Source organism: Notamacropus eugenii, chromosome 5 (assembly GCF_028372415.1).
Source record: "Notamacropus eugenii isolate mMacEug1 chromosome 5, mMacEug1.pri_v2, whole genome shotgun sequence".
NCBI lineage: Eukaryota > Metazoa > Chordata > Mammalia > Diprotodontia > Macropodidae > Notamacropus > Notamacropus eugenii.
In genome coordinates, this window is record NC_092876.1 from 5,723,732 (window position 1) to 5,737,202 (window position 13,471).

A 13,471-nucleotide genomic window follows, 5' to 3' on the forward strand; every position below is an offset into this window, starting at 1 on the left:
TGAAGAGGGCTCCTCTCACCAGCCAGGCATGAGGACCAGAGGTGCATGGCCTCAGTTTCCCTTGTTCAGTGCTCTCCATTCCCATTGTCAGTCACTGTCTGTCTGGTTTTCCTGGTGTTTGATTTGAACTTCTGTTAGGTCCCTAAATATGCATTCCTGTCAGACCCCTCCTTTTTGCCACCCCCACCCCCCCACCTTTTGGGAGCCATCCCAAAGAAAAAAAGGAAGAAGAAAAACCAGCAGCACAGATGGATGTGTCCACCAAAAGAATACACAGTGAAACTTGAGTTGATGACTTCTGCAAGCCTCAGCCTTGGATTACTTCAGCTAAGACAGTGGCCATCAGTTCTACTCATGTGCTGCTGAGTAAAAAGAGAGAAAACCATGAAGCCAGCTTGCCTGGGTCCACTACAGATTTAGGCACCATCCTCTCATCTGGGCCCTGACTGGGGCAAGGCAATCCTTTGACATCTCCATAACTGACTCCCGTTCCCACTCACCATAGCAGCTTTTCTGGATCTTTTCATTCTTCCCCAGCCCTGCCACATGGCTTGCTCCCACCAACTCTTTCAGCTGAGATCTTGGCTCCACATTTCATTTAAACAAATTGGACATTTACCAAGAGCCTCCTTTTTCTCCTTTATACCTTTCTCTCTTGAAGTTGGAGCCCTTCTGCTTGACAAGGCAAACGTGTCCAAGTGATCCCATTCCATCCCATCTACTCTTCCAGCATATTCCCTACTCTACCATCTCCATTTTCTCAACAGTTTTCAATCTCTCTATTTCTAATGGTTCCTTTCCAGCTACCACAAATGAAACTCTTTTTCCCTAGTCCTCAAGCAACCCTCACTTTATCCATCACCTGTTATCTGACCTGGCCTGGCCTCTATCTGTTGTACACATTCTTTTACAATCTGACTTGGTGGGTGAGTTCCCTCTATACCCACATAAGTGGGTATAGACAAATCAGACAAATCTGATTTCTCTTTATGCTTTTGAATTTCATCCCTGAGTATCTCCCATTCCTTCTGGGATGATTTCCTTGGTAGTACTTTATCTCATGAGATCCTCTATCAATCTCCCTCTGAGTCCCTGAAAAGTGTTCTAACTCCATGATGCACAGTAGAGAAGGTCCAGATTTCCTTTCTATGTGTCATTGACCCCAGGAGAAGGTTTCCCAGTAGGTTCTCATCATTTCCATCCCTGAAACCAGTTTTTCCCAATGGTGAGAATCAGTCTCAGAGTAGAATTTTCCCTTTTAGGTTACTCCAACTTTTGAAGAATGATTTTCAATGAAGGGAAAGCAGGACATTGCAACTTGCTCTGCTTTGGGCAGAAGGAGCCACAGTGGATGCCTGGGCATCTGAAGCCCCCATCCCTGTGCTCTCTCTCATTTTCTTCTTCTGTTCCCCAAGTTCCTCTTTGGGTGCCATACTTTTTACAGGAGAACTTTTTGTAACTCCCTAAATATTACTTTTTCAAAATGTCTGACCCTCACCAGTGAACTGTTTTTGAGCCCCTCCCGCCATCACCTGAGAAATACCTGAAACCTGAAGTGGTCAATCAGGACAGATACTTTTGGCCCACTCTGAGCTTAACCTACCATCATGCTTTGTGTGCTCTTGCATGACAGACTTGCTTTGCTTTGTTCTCTGAGCAAGCTCCACGTGTCCCTTCCTGTGTCAGCAACTACAAGGCCAGATGAAACCGATCAGGAGCATTCTTCTGTTTATGAGTGCAAAGGACAAGGTGCCTTGAACCTCAGGCTGTCTTGGATAAGGGTACTTTTCTTATGTTATATTTGTTACGTCATGTTAATGATAAAAGAAACACAGATATCCTGGATCAATAATTTCAATTGACACCTTGACATTCTCTAGCCTTGTATTGTATTTATAACCTATCCTATTAAGAAATCAAGAAATTCCTTTCTCATACTATGGTTGACCCATGGGATTCTAAGTGAATAAGGGATCTCCTTCAGCTTGTTTACCTCTGAGTTCAGAATTCTTTACTGACTCCATCATGCATGATTCTCTGACTTAATGAGAATAAATAGACACATTATAGCACATGCAAGGCCTGATTCTATTTCTTTCTTTGGACCAAACCTTTGGTATACACATACATACACACATGTATATGTCTATATAAAATATACATACATATACACATGTATATGTCTATATAAAATATTGTTCTCTAATGGGTGTTTGGGAGGGAGGAAGACAGCTTGGAACGAAAAATGGAACGAAAAATAATAAAAATGTTCTACAAATTAATACAATGTGTGGGCATTTCTTCTTTGGGAGGATGGTCAGCCTCTGCAAGGAAAAGGAGCAGAGCTGGAAAATACTTGAGGGAATTATCACTGACACTGTTTGAGGGGGTAGACGACTTTGTTGAAAAGGATTTCTCTAAAGGAGAAGGAAGAAAAAATCTGCAATCTCCCTTCCCTACCTGCCACCCCTAAGAAGACCATCCACAGTCATGCAAGACCCATGGGAGGCTCCCACCACCCCCACCAACCCTGGCCTTTCCAGGTTTCAGTCCTGCTGCTATCCAAGACAGATCTCAGCATTGGCCTCAGGGGAGTCTGCAGGAGGACAGGGTGGATACAGTTGAAGCAAAGTTTCAGTGTCCATCCCAGTCACAGCAAACACCCATTGGTGGGAAGGACTGACAGGTGAGGTGGACTTGGGGTTGTGTTTCCCAGGAAGGTGCTCCTATTCCAAGATACCAACAAACTGTCCACTGCATTGACAAAGGGTGTGTGTGTGTGTGTGTGTGTGTGTGTGTGTGTGTGTGTGTGTGTGTGTGTGTGTGTGTGTGTGTGTGACAGAGGCCATAATCAAAAAGAGAGCCTGGACATAATTTTTCAAGAAATTATCAAGAAAAACTGCCCTGATATTCTAAAAATCAGAGAGGAAAACAGAAATAGAAAGGATCAACCAATCACCTCCTGAAAAAGATCCCCAAATGAAAATTTCCAGGAATATTATAGCCAAATTCCAGAGTTCCCAGGTGAAGGAAAAAAACATTGCAAGCAGCCAGAAAGAAACAATCCAAGTATCATGGAAACACAATCAGGATAACACAAGATTTAGTTCTTCTACATGAAAGGATCAAAAAGCTTGGAATATGATATTCCAGAGCGCAAAAGAGCTAGGATTAAAACCAAGAGTCACCTACCCAGAAAAAATAAGTATAATCCTTCAGGGTTAAAAATAGACATTTGATGAAATAAAGAACTTTCAAGAATTCTTGATGAAAAGACCAGGGTTAAATAGAAAATTTTATTTTCAAATACAAGATCCAAAAGAAGCATTAAGAGGTAAACAGGAAAGGGAAATCATAAGGGACCTAATAAGATTAAACTGTTTGATTCCTACATGGGAAGATGATATGTGTATCTCATAAGACCTCTCATTATTAGGATAGTTAGAAGGAGTATACATAGACAAAGGGCACAAGTGTGAGTTGAATATGAAGGGATGATGTCTAGAAAATAAAATTAAGGGATGAGAGAGGAATGTACTGGGAGAAAGAGAAAGGAGAAGGTAGAATGGGGTAAATTATCTCATATAAAAGATGCAATAAAAAGCTTTTATGGTGGAGAGAGAGAACGGGGAGGTGAGGGGAAGTGAGTGAACATTACTCTCATCAGAACTGACTCAAAGAGGGAATAGCATACCCACACAATTGAGTATAGAAATCTATCTTACCCTATAGGAAAGTCAGATGGGAAGGAGATCGGAGAATGGGGCAGGGGAGGATAGAAGAGAAGGATGATTGGGGGAGGGGTAGTCAGAAACAAAACACTTTTGAGAAGGGACAGGGTGAAAAGAGAGAGGCAATAAAATAAACAAGTGGAGGGAAGAGGAGGGAGGGAAATAAATTTAGCAAGAGAAAAAAATTTGAAGCAAGTTTCTCTGATAAAGGTCTCATTTCTCAAACATATAGAGAACTGAGTCAAATTTATAACAATAAGAGTCATTCCCCATTGATAAATGATCAAAATATATGAACAGTTTTCAAATGAAATAACTGTCTACAGTCATATGAAAAAATGCTTTAACTCACTATTGTTTGGAGAAATGCAAATGAAAACAATTCAGGGGTACCACCTCATACCTGTTAGACTGACTAATAGAATAGAAGAGGTAAATGACAAATGGTTGATGTAGGGAAAATGAGACATTGATGAACTGTTGGTGGAGTTATAAACTGATTCAGCCATTCTGTAGAGTAATTTGAAAGTATGCCTAAAGGTCTATAAAACCATGCAAACCCTTTGACCTAACAATACCACTACTAGATCTGTTTCCCAGAGGAGATTAAAAGACAAAAAAAGGAAAAAGACCTATATGAACGAAATATTTATAGCAGATCTTTCCTTGTGGAAATTGGAAATTGAGGGGAAGCCCATCAATTGAGGAATGGCCAAACAGGTTGTGGTATACAATTGTGATGGAATACTTTTGTGCTATGGGAAATGATAAGTGGGATGCTCTTGGGAAAGCCTGGAGAGACTTGCATAAGCTGGTGCAATCTGCAATATATTGTGTACAAAATAAAGCAATGCAATGATCCAAGACAACTCTGAAGGACTTAGGATGAAAAAATGCTATCCATCCCTAGAGAAAGAACTGATGATGTCTGAATACAGATTGAAGCATACTTTTTAAACTTTATTTTTCCTGAGGAAGGGGTTTTTGGTCTATGTTTTCTTTTAAACATGATTATTATGGAAATGCTCTGCATAACTACTCATGTATAACCTATATAGAATTGCTTGCCTTCTTCAATGAGAAGTGGGGGTGGGGAGGGAGGAAGGAAGAGAATTTAGAACTCAAAATTTTAAAAGTGAATGTTGAAAATTGTTTTTACATGTAACTGGGAAAATATAATACTAAATGATAAGTTTTTAGAAAGGAAAAACAAAAATTTTGCAGCAATATTGATCAGAGAGATTGGTCTACAGTTTTGTTTCTCTCTTTTTGACTCTTCCTGGTTTGGGTATCAGCACCATATTCATGTTGTAAGAGGAATCTGGTAGGACACCTTAGTCTATTTTTCCAAATAGTATACGTAGTATTGGCATTAATTATTCTTTAAAGGTTTACTAGAATTCACTTATTAATTCATCTGGTCCTGGGGAGCTTTTCTTAGGAAGTTCGTTGATGGCTTGCTCAATTTCTTTTTCTAAGATTGGGCTATTTATTTTATTTCTTCCTTTGTTAAACTGGGTAATTAATAGTTTTGTAAACATTTATTCATGTCATTTAGATTGTTAAATTTATTGACATATAATTGGGCAAAATAGCTCCTAACACTTGTCTTAATTTCCTATTCATTGGTGGCAAGTTCTTCCCTTTCATTTTTGATACGGTAATTTGATTTTCTTCTTTCCTTTTAAAAATCAAATTAAGCAATGGTTTATCAATTTTACTATTGTCTTTTTCATAAAACCAGCTTCTTGTTTTATTTATTCAATAGTTTTCTTAATTTCAATTTTGTTAATCTCTCCTTTGATTTTCAGGATTTCTGAGTTGGTGTTTATTTGGGGATTTTTAATTTGTTCTTTTTCTAGTTTGTTTTTACTTGCATGCCTACTTCATTGATCTGATTTTTCTCTATTTATTTATATAAGCAATTAGAGATTAAAATATTCCCCTAAGTATCACTTTGGCTACATCCCATAAATTTTAGTAAGTAGTCTAATTGTTTTCACTTCATTTAATGTATTATCAATTGTTTCTATGATTTGTTCTTTGACCCACTTATTTTTTAGGATTAGATTATTTAATATAAAATTAATTTCTAATATCTCTTTCCATTGTCCATTACTGAATGTAATTTTTATTACATTATGGTCTGAAAAGGATGAATTTACTATTTCTACTTTTCTGTATTTGGTTGTGAGGTTTTTATGTCATAATATACGGTCATTTTTTGTGTAGCTGTCACTTACTGCTGAGTAAAGGTTACACTCCTTTCTATTCCCATTCAATTTTCTCCAGAGATCTACTATATCTAACTTTTCCAGGATTTTATTCACCTTCTTAACTTCTTTCTTTTTATTTTTTGGTTAGATTTATCCAGCTCTGAAAGGGGAAAGTTGAGTTCTCTCGCCTGCATAGTTTTATGATCTATTTCCTTCTATAACTCATTCAACTTCTTCAAAAATTTAGATGCTATACTATTTGGTGCATTTATGTTTAGTATTGATATGACTTTATTGTCTGTGATACCTTTCAGCAAGATATGGTTTCTTTCTTTATCTTTTTAAATTAGATCTATTTTTGCTTTTGCTTTTTCTGAGATTATGATTGCTACCCTTGCTTTCTTTGCTTCAGATGAAGCATAATAGATTCTACTCCAGGCCGTTACTTTTATCCTTTGTGTATCTCTCTGCTTTGTATATGTTTCTTGTGAACAATATATTATGAGATTCTAGTTTTTAATTCATTCTGCTATCCATTTCCATTTTATGTGTAAGTTCATACCACTCACTTTTATAAGTATGATGTATAATACACTAACTGTGTATTTCCCTCCATCTTATTTTTTGCTTATTTATTCCCCCCTCTCTCTTTAACCACCCATTTTCCCTCCTCATAGGTGTTTTACTTCTTATCTCTGCCTTCCCTATTATAACCTCCCTTTTATCATTCTCCCTCTTGCTTCTATTATCCCTGTCCCTTTTTACTTCCTTTGGACACTGAGGTACTTACTTGAAATAACCTGCCAAGCATTCAAACTCTACTTCAGAGAGCACAACTCTGATGGGCTGGCCAACTTGTTCAAATGCAAAACATATGCTTGCCAAAAAGATTCTTTTATGAACAACTCAGACAGGATAAGCATTCACAAGGTGGTCAGAAGAAGCGATACAAGGACACTCTCAAGATCTCTCTCAAGAACTTTGGAATTGATCGTGTGACATGGGAGACATTGGCATAAGACCACTCAGCATGGCATGCCCACATCAGAATGGGTGCTGTGCTGTATGAGCAAAGCAGAATTCAAACAGTTCAAAGGAAAGACAGGATGCACAAATTTGGAATATCTACCCCCAATGTTCACAAGGATAATTTGTGCCCAACCTGTGGTAGAGCATTCTGAGCTTGTATTAGTCTGATCAGCCACAGCTGGACACATTGAAACTTGACTTTATCATAGTGATATCATTTTGATCTTCTTTGAGAAGGAAGGACCACAACCAACCAACTTCCACTAGGAAAGCTTCCACTAGAGAGCTTCCCAGGTAAAGCAAAAGGCCACCAGGTATCATTTGGCCCCCACATAAAGAGGAGTGAGTGAAATGCTCACTGGTGGCCTAGGATGGAGAGCCAGGAGTAGAGGTGCCCTGGCAAGGCAACCATCCTTCCTACTTCATTGATTCTTTCTACTCTGGGCTGCTGGGCTTAGGAAAACCTCACGTGTTTCCTCCCTCTCAAGATGGAGAAGGTCTTCAGTGCTCTTGAGCTCTCTGTGTCTCTTTTCCTCAGAAAGCTCTGCCAATATATCCCTGTCAGCCACTTAAGTTCCAAGAGTCTTTCTCTTTGTACTCCGGGATTCTTGTACCTCACAAGGCCATGGTGGACCAGCCCTTGTAACCCCTTTCTTAATTAGTCATAGACTTTGTCTTTTAAAAATTGAATTATATTTCAATTATCTTTTGAATTAAAAAGATTATCAAAATTATCGGTTATCAAGAATTTATTTTTTCTTCCTCCTACCTACACTCTCTCATCCCCTCCCCCAATAAAAAAGAAACTAAAGCCCTATGAATAAATAGACACAAGTCAAGCAAACAACCTTCCCCTATTGGAGATGTCCAAAGATGTGTCTCATCCTGAAGACTTAGTCCATCATCTGAGGTGGGCAGCATGCTCCAGTGCTGGTCCTCTGGAATCAGGGTTGGTCATTGTGTTCATCAGCATTTGGAAGGTTTATAGACAACTCAATTGTTTATTTTTACGGTGCTGTTCTGGTACAAATTGTTTTCCTGGATCTGTTAATTTTGTTCTGCATTAATTCATATGAAGCCTCCCTGGTTTCTCTGATACCATCTCTTTCATCATCATTCACACCAAAATGTGTGTAGCCAGTCTGAAACGAGCGCATGCTGCTTTACTTTCCAGTTCTTTGTCATTGCAAAAAATGGCGTTATAATTAAAACATATGTATGTGGGGGGGGGGGAAGAGAGAGAGAGAGAGAGTGAGAGCTCTCTCTCTCTCTCTCTCTATCTATATATCTGTTAAACCTTTCCCTCTGTCTTGCATTCTTTGGGGTGGAGACATGGTCCTTCTGGGTAAAATGGTATCATGCATAATAGGATCACTTTGGAGGCACAATCCCAAGCTCATTTCCAGAATGACTGGGCCAATTCCCGGCCTCCCCCAAAGGTCCCATTTCCCTGCAGCTCCTCCACATGGGTCATTTTCCTTTCTGGACAGCCTAGAATTCTTAACACTTTAACTTGATCCTTCACTCCCCTAAACTCTGTAGATGGCACCAGAGAACAGCTTCTCCTGCTAATCCTCAGCTGCTGGAAGTTGTCAGAGAAGATGCGTCTTTCAGGTTCCTCTTTGACTCTGTCCCTGACGTCCTTTACTTTAATGCCAAGCAATTAATATTCCAGGCTTCCTTCCTTAGGCACTCCCTGTCAGAAGGCTTTGGCTCTCTCCTCTCTCCCTCCCCTCCCATCTCTCTCCCTCTTCCTCTCTTTTTCTCCCCATCTACATATCTCTCTCTCATCTGTCTCTCTCCCTTTCTGTCCCTCACCCTGCCTCTCTGTCTCTCTCTTTCTCTGTCTCCCTTCATCCTCTCTGTCTCTGTCCTCTTCCCTCCATCTCTAAGCACTTGCTGGACTCTGCTTCTTAGTGCTTTCTTTTCAGCAGCACTATCTCTAGGGCCCTGGGCCCACAATGGCTCCCTGCATTCCTCCAGTTAACAAGCTAAGGTCACTGAATTCCATATTCCCTGTACCCTAAAACCTGCACACTTAACACTATATTAACAGCTCCTATTAAGCAAGAGGAATATGTATGTTTTGGGTCCTAGGCTGTTTTCTCCTTCTCTCTCCCTCTCCTGTTTGCATGACTGGAAGAGACAAAGCCCTTTTGGCTTACTGGTATGTGTGCTGATGGTTGGGGCTGATAACTCAGAAGCAGAGACTGAAAGCTCCCAGGTACATTAGGTAACTACTCCAGCTCCCAGCTGAACAACATTCCTGTCTGCATCTTCACCACGTTGTCATTGAGTATCTGCCTGTGGACTTCCAAGGTGGGGGAAGCCATGACTTTCAGGGGAGCACCTTTGCATTTCCAGACAGACCTAATCCTCAAGAGAAATCAGCCTCTCTTCAATCTTCACTCAAGTCCCAGCTGTGCCCTCTTGGACTCATCTGAGTCTGTTTCCAAACAATCCTTCACATACCTGAAGACAACCATTTTCTCCCCTCAGTGTCTTCTTTTCTCCTAGGGAAATACCCTCAATTCTTTCCCCAGTCCTCCATAGCAAGTTCTCTGGTCCCCTCACCATTTAGGTCCTTGTCCTCTGGACATATACATCTGGACACACTCTCCACACCTTTTCTAAAATGTGGTGGCCCAGACTGAACATAATTCTCCAGATGGGGCCTGATTAATTAAGGTAGAGTCTTGCAAAACTACTGCTTAGAGGAGATTGATGGGGAGCGGGGAGAGAACATAGAATATTCTGACAGGATAGTGGTAGCAGCTGAGGAGGCTGCATTCTAGTCTTTTAAAAGGGAGATGTCATTGAAAGAATGGAAAAAGCTCAGGACTTGTCTATATATTCCCTAGAAAACTGGCACACCAGACAGCCATGCTATGGAGAAGGGCTCACAATGGAAAAGGACAAGAGTTGGGGGTTCAAGGAGAAATTTTTTTAAGCTCCATTGGGATCAAAAGAAGAAAGATAGGAGAGGACTTGGTCTGAAGGGGCTGGTACCAGGAAATGATAAGGAATGGAATTATCCAGCTCTTTCCTTGCCTCTCCCTATAGTGTTGACTCCAGCATGCTGTGAAGGGTTCAGGTGTCCTTCCCAGAGGAGGCTCATTCAGGACTGTCTCCAGCTCAGCCTGGGCTTGGAGAAAGAGGAATGAATCTGCTCTGAGAGGATGGAGGGGAACATCTCATCTGTGCTTCTTATTATGTTAATGACCTTGGGAAAATCTCTCAATGTTACTGGTCTTCAGTTTCCCCATCTGTAAAATGAAGGAGATTATCTCCAAGATCCTTTCCAGGGACAACTTTACACTGTTCATAAAATATGAAATTTCATGGTTTACTATGTGGGGAATGAGACAAGAAAGAGGAAAAATCTTACCAAATGTACCTAGGTTCTTTGTTTCCAAAAAAAAAAAAAGGTCAGTAGGAATTCACACCTTCATATTTCACGCAGTTCAGAACCAGCCTTATGCTGAAATAGTACTCCTCCCCATCTCAGTAATTAAGCTCTTTCCTTTTGTCACTACTGAGTTGTGTCTGACTCTTTGTGATGCCATTTGGAGTTTTCTTGGCAGAGACACTGGGGTGGTTTGCCATTGCCTTCTCCAACTCATTTTTCAGATGAGGAAACTGAGGCACACAGGGTTCAATGACTTGCCCACTCTTACCCACCTAGTAAATGTCTGAGGCCTGGATTGGAACTCAGGTCTTGCTGACTCCAGGCCCATCCACTGGGGCACGTCACTGTCCCTTTTTCAGTGAGACAACTCTTGTCTCTGACTCCCAATTCCATTTACTGGACTCTGATTTCCTCTGTCTTCTTGCGTCCCTTGCTTGCTTATCTCCACGGCCTGGCGAGGTTAGCAGGCTTGCCCGAGTCCCAGCTGGGATGGAGGTCATTAAAGTGGAGGTGGCAATGCACCCCACCACAAACCAGTCTGCAGATTTCTTCAGTCCTGGGACTCCCGCAACTTTGGGTGGGGACAGTTTTTTCCTAACTTCTAAGGAGGGGAAAGGTCACAGTGAGGAAGGCTGGGGGCTGGAAGGTCAGCAGGGAGGGTTGAGGGCTGAGACCTTCTTTTTCTCCAGTGCAAGCTTCGAGTACAAGAGCCGTTTGCTCCCGGGATGATGACGGGAGGGAGAGAGACAAGGGCGCTTCATAGAATCAGATTTCAAACTTGGGCGTGCTGATTCTGCCCAGTTACCAATGACGCTGTTGGCCTTCCATTGGTTATTGGCTGTCACAGCCTCTGCGAAGTTAGGGATGCCTCCCTGTGCAAACCCAGCGCTAACCAGCCCCAGGGTTCTTGTGCTTCTCTGCCTGTGGACCGGGGAAGGCTGTGTGCTCTCTCTCCTATGTGGAGGCCCCTGGCCCTGCTGGAGACATGGGCAGGGAAGGAGGGAATAGTTTGAAGCGGCCGCCTTTGCGACAGAAAGCTCCTCCGACCCCAGCCTGTGGGGGGGAGGGGGGGTCCCAGGGAACCAGTTTCTCAAGGTGGTGCTGAAAGGATGGAGCCTTGAATGTGCGTGTGTGCCCCGGGACCAGAAGCCGGCCACCCCTCAGCTGGGCTTGGCAGGAAGGCGCAGGGGGCTTGGTGTCAGTTTCTTAGTTTGGGAGGGTGAGGAGGGGCATTGAGGCCGAGGTGCCTGGAGGGAGAATGGGAGCGACAGCCCTGGGGCCTTAAGAAGGGGCATAGCTGTCCGAGAGCCCCCACATCCAAGAGAGAGGACGGAGAACCAGCAGCAGCTTTGTTTAAGAGCTTCAGGGAGGATCGTAAGATCGGGGGAACTGTGGGGGAGGGAAGAGGGTGGTGGCAGGTGAGGACACAAGGTGGGGGCCTGAGGGTGCGGAGTTTGAGAGACCCTGGCCGCGGACTAGAGGTGAGGGCCGGGAGAGGGGGCAAGGTTTAGACGAAGGGGCACTAGGACCTGCCTGGGTTGTTAATGAAAGCGTTTTGCTGATCTCAAAGCGCTATAATCTCGAGAATCACTACATCCCCTCACAGCGTGCTAGCAGCCTTGGGGGCCGAGGGGCTGGGATGCTGATCGTAGGTAGGCATCTCCTGAGAGCGGGTGTGGTGGGGTCATGGATCACGCACTGGGTTTGGCAGCAGACCAGTGGCCGTGGGGGTGGAGTCTACGCGGTCACTGCCCTGATCCCGGGCCGGGTCCCCAGGTCTCAGTCTCTCACTCCCTGAGGTATTTCGACACCGCCACTGCAGGGTCCGAGCTCGAGGAGCCGCGGTTCCCCTCCGTGCGCTGCGTGGACGATCAGCACTTCGTGCGCTTGGACAGCGACAGCGGGAGTCAGAGGATGGAACTGTGGGCGCAGTGGATGGTGCACGTGGGCCTGGTGGACCCAGGCTAGTGGGAACGGAACACGCCGACCTCCAGGGCGAAGGCCTAGGCTTACCAAGTGACCCTGCAGACCCTGTGCAGCTACTTCAACCAGAGCTCGGGAGGTGCCTGACGTGAGGGCATGGACCTCGGTGGGGGAGGCCAGGACCGAGCCGTCCCACGGTCACCTGCGGCTCCCACTGGGGACGGAGGAGCTGAAGGAGTCGCTTTGGGGCAGTCTCGGGTTGGGGGGTGCGTCGTGGAGTCAGCGGAAGTCTGACTGCCCTGCTCCGGGGCCCGGGACGGGGCAGGAGTTCACAGGGTCCAGAACGTGTATGGCTGCGAGGTGTCCCCCAGTTCGCCTTCAAGCGCGGGGTTGATCAATACTACTACGCCAGGCCGGACTACCTGGTCCCGGACACGGAGACCTCTACGTGAAGAAGCACCTGGAGGTGGGGAAGGAGACGCTGGAGAGAACTGGTACCACCTGGCTGCCCCCGAGTGTGCTCGGCACTCAAGGCCCCCTGTGGCCCTTCTCTTCCTTCCCTGCAGCCTCAACCCCGGGCTCCCGACCCCCAGGGACTCCTTGTACGCCAGGACCTGGATTGCGGGCCGTTCCCCCCCCAGGCGAGGTCAGCCATGGGCGTTCAGAAAAGCTAGTCTGGGATCACTGAGGGAAGGCTTTCCAGGGAGAAGGGGATTTCAGCCTCAAAGTCGAAGTTACATTTGTTTATCTGTGTCTAGGGTTCTTGACCTGAGGTGCACTGACCCCTGAGGAATTTGATGAGAATTGTCAGGGGGTCTGGGAACTTGGATGGGAAAAAATACATCTTTATTTTGACTCACTCCTAATGGAAATGTAATCATTCCTTTGACTTAAATTTTCAACAACCAGAGAAGCATTCTGGGAAGGCATTTATTAAAAGCTTCGCCAAGTAGCACACAAACAAGTTAAGATTTCCTGATCTAGGTGGTAGATGAAACAGCAATAGAAGTGGTCAGGGAACATATCATTAGGTAAATGTGGGTGCATTAATTTTTGGCCAAGTTAACCAAGTCAGTAGCACCATACTGACCAATCTTTTCAGATAAGCTGTCTCAGCATTTAACTGATAAGTAAGAATCCTGTAGGCTCTAACAATATTGAGA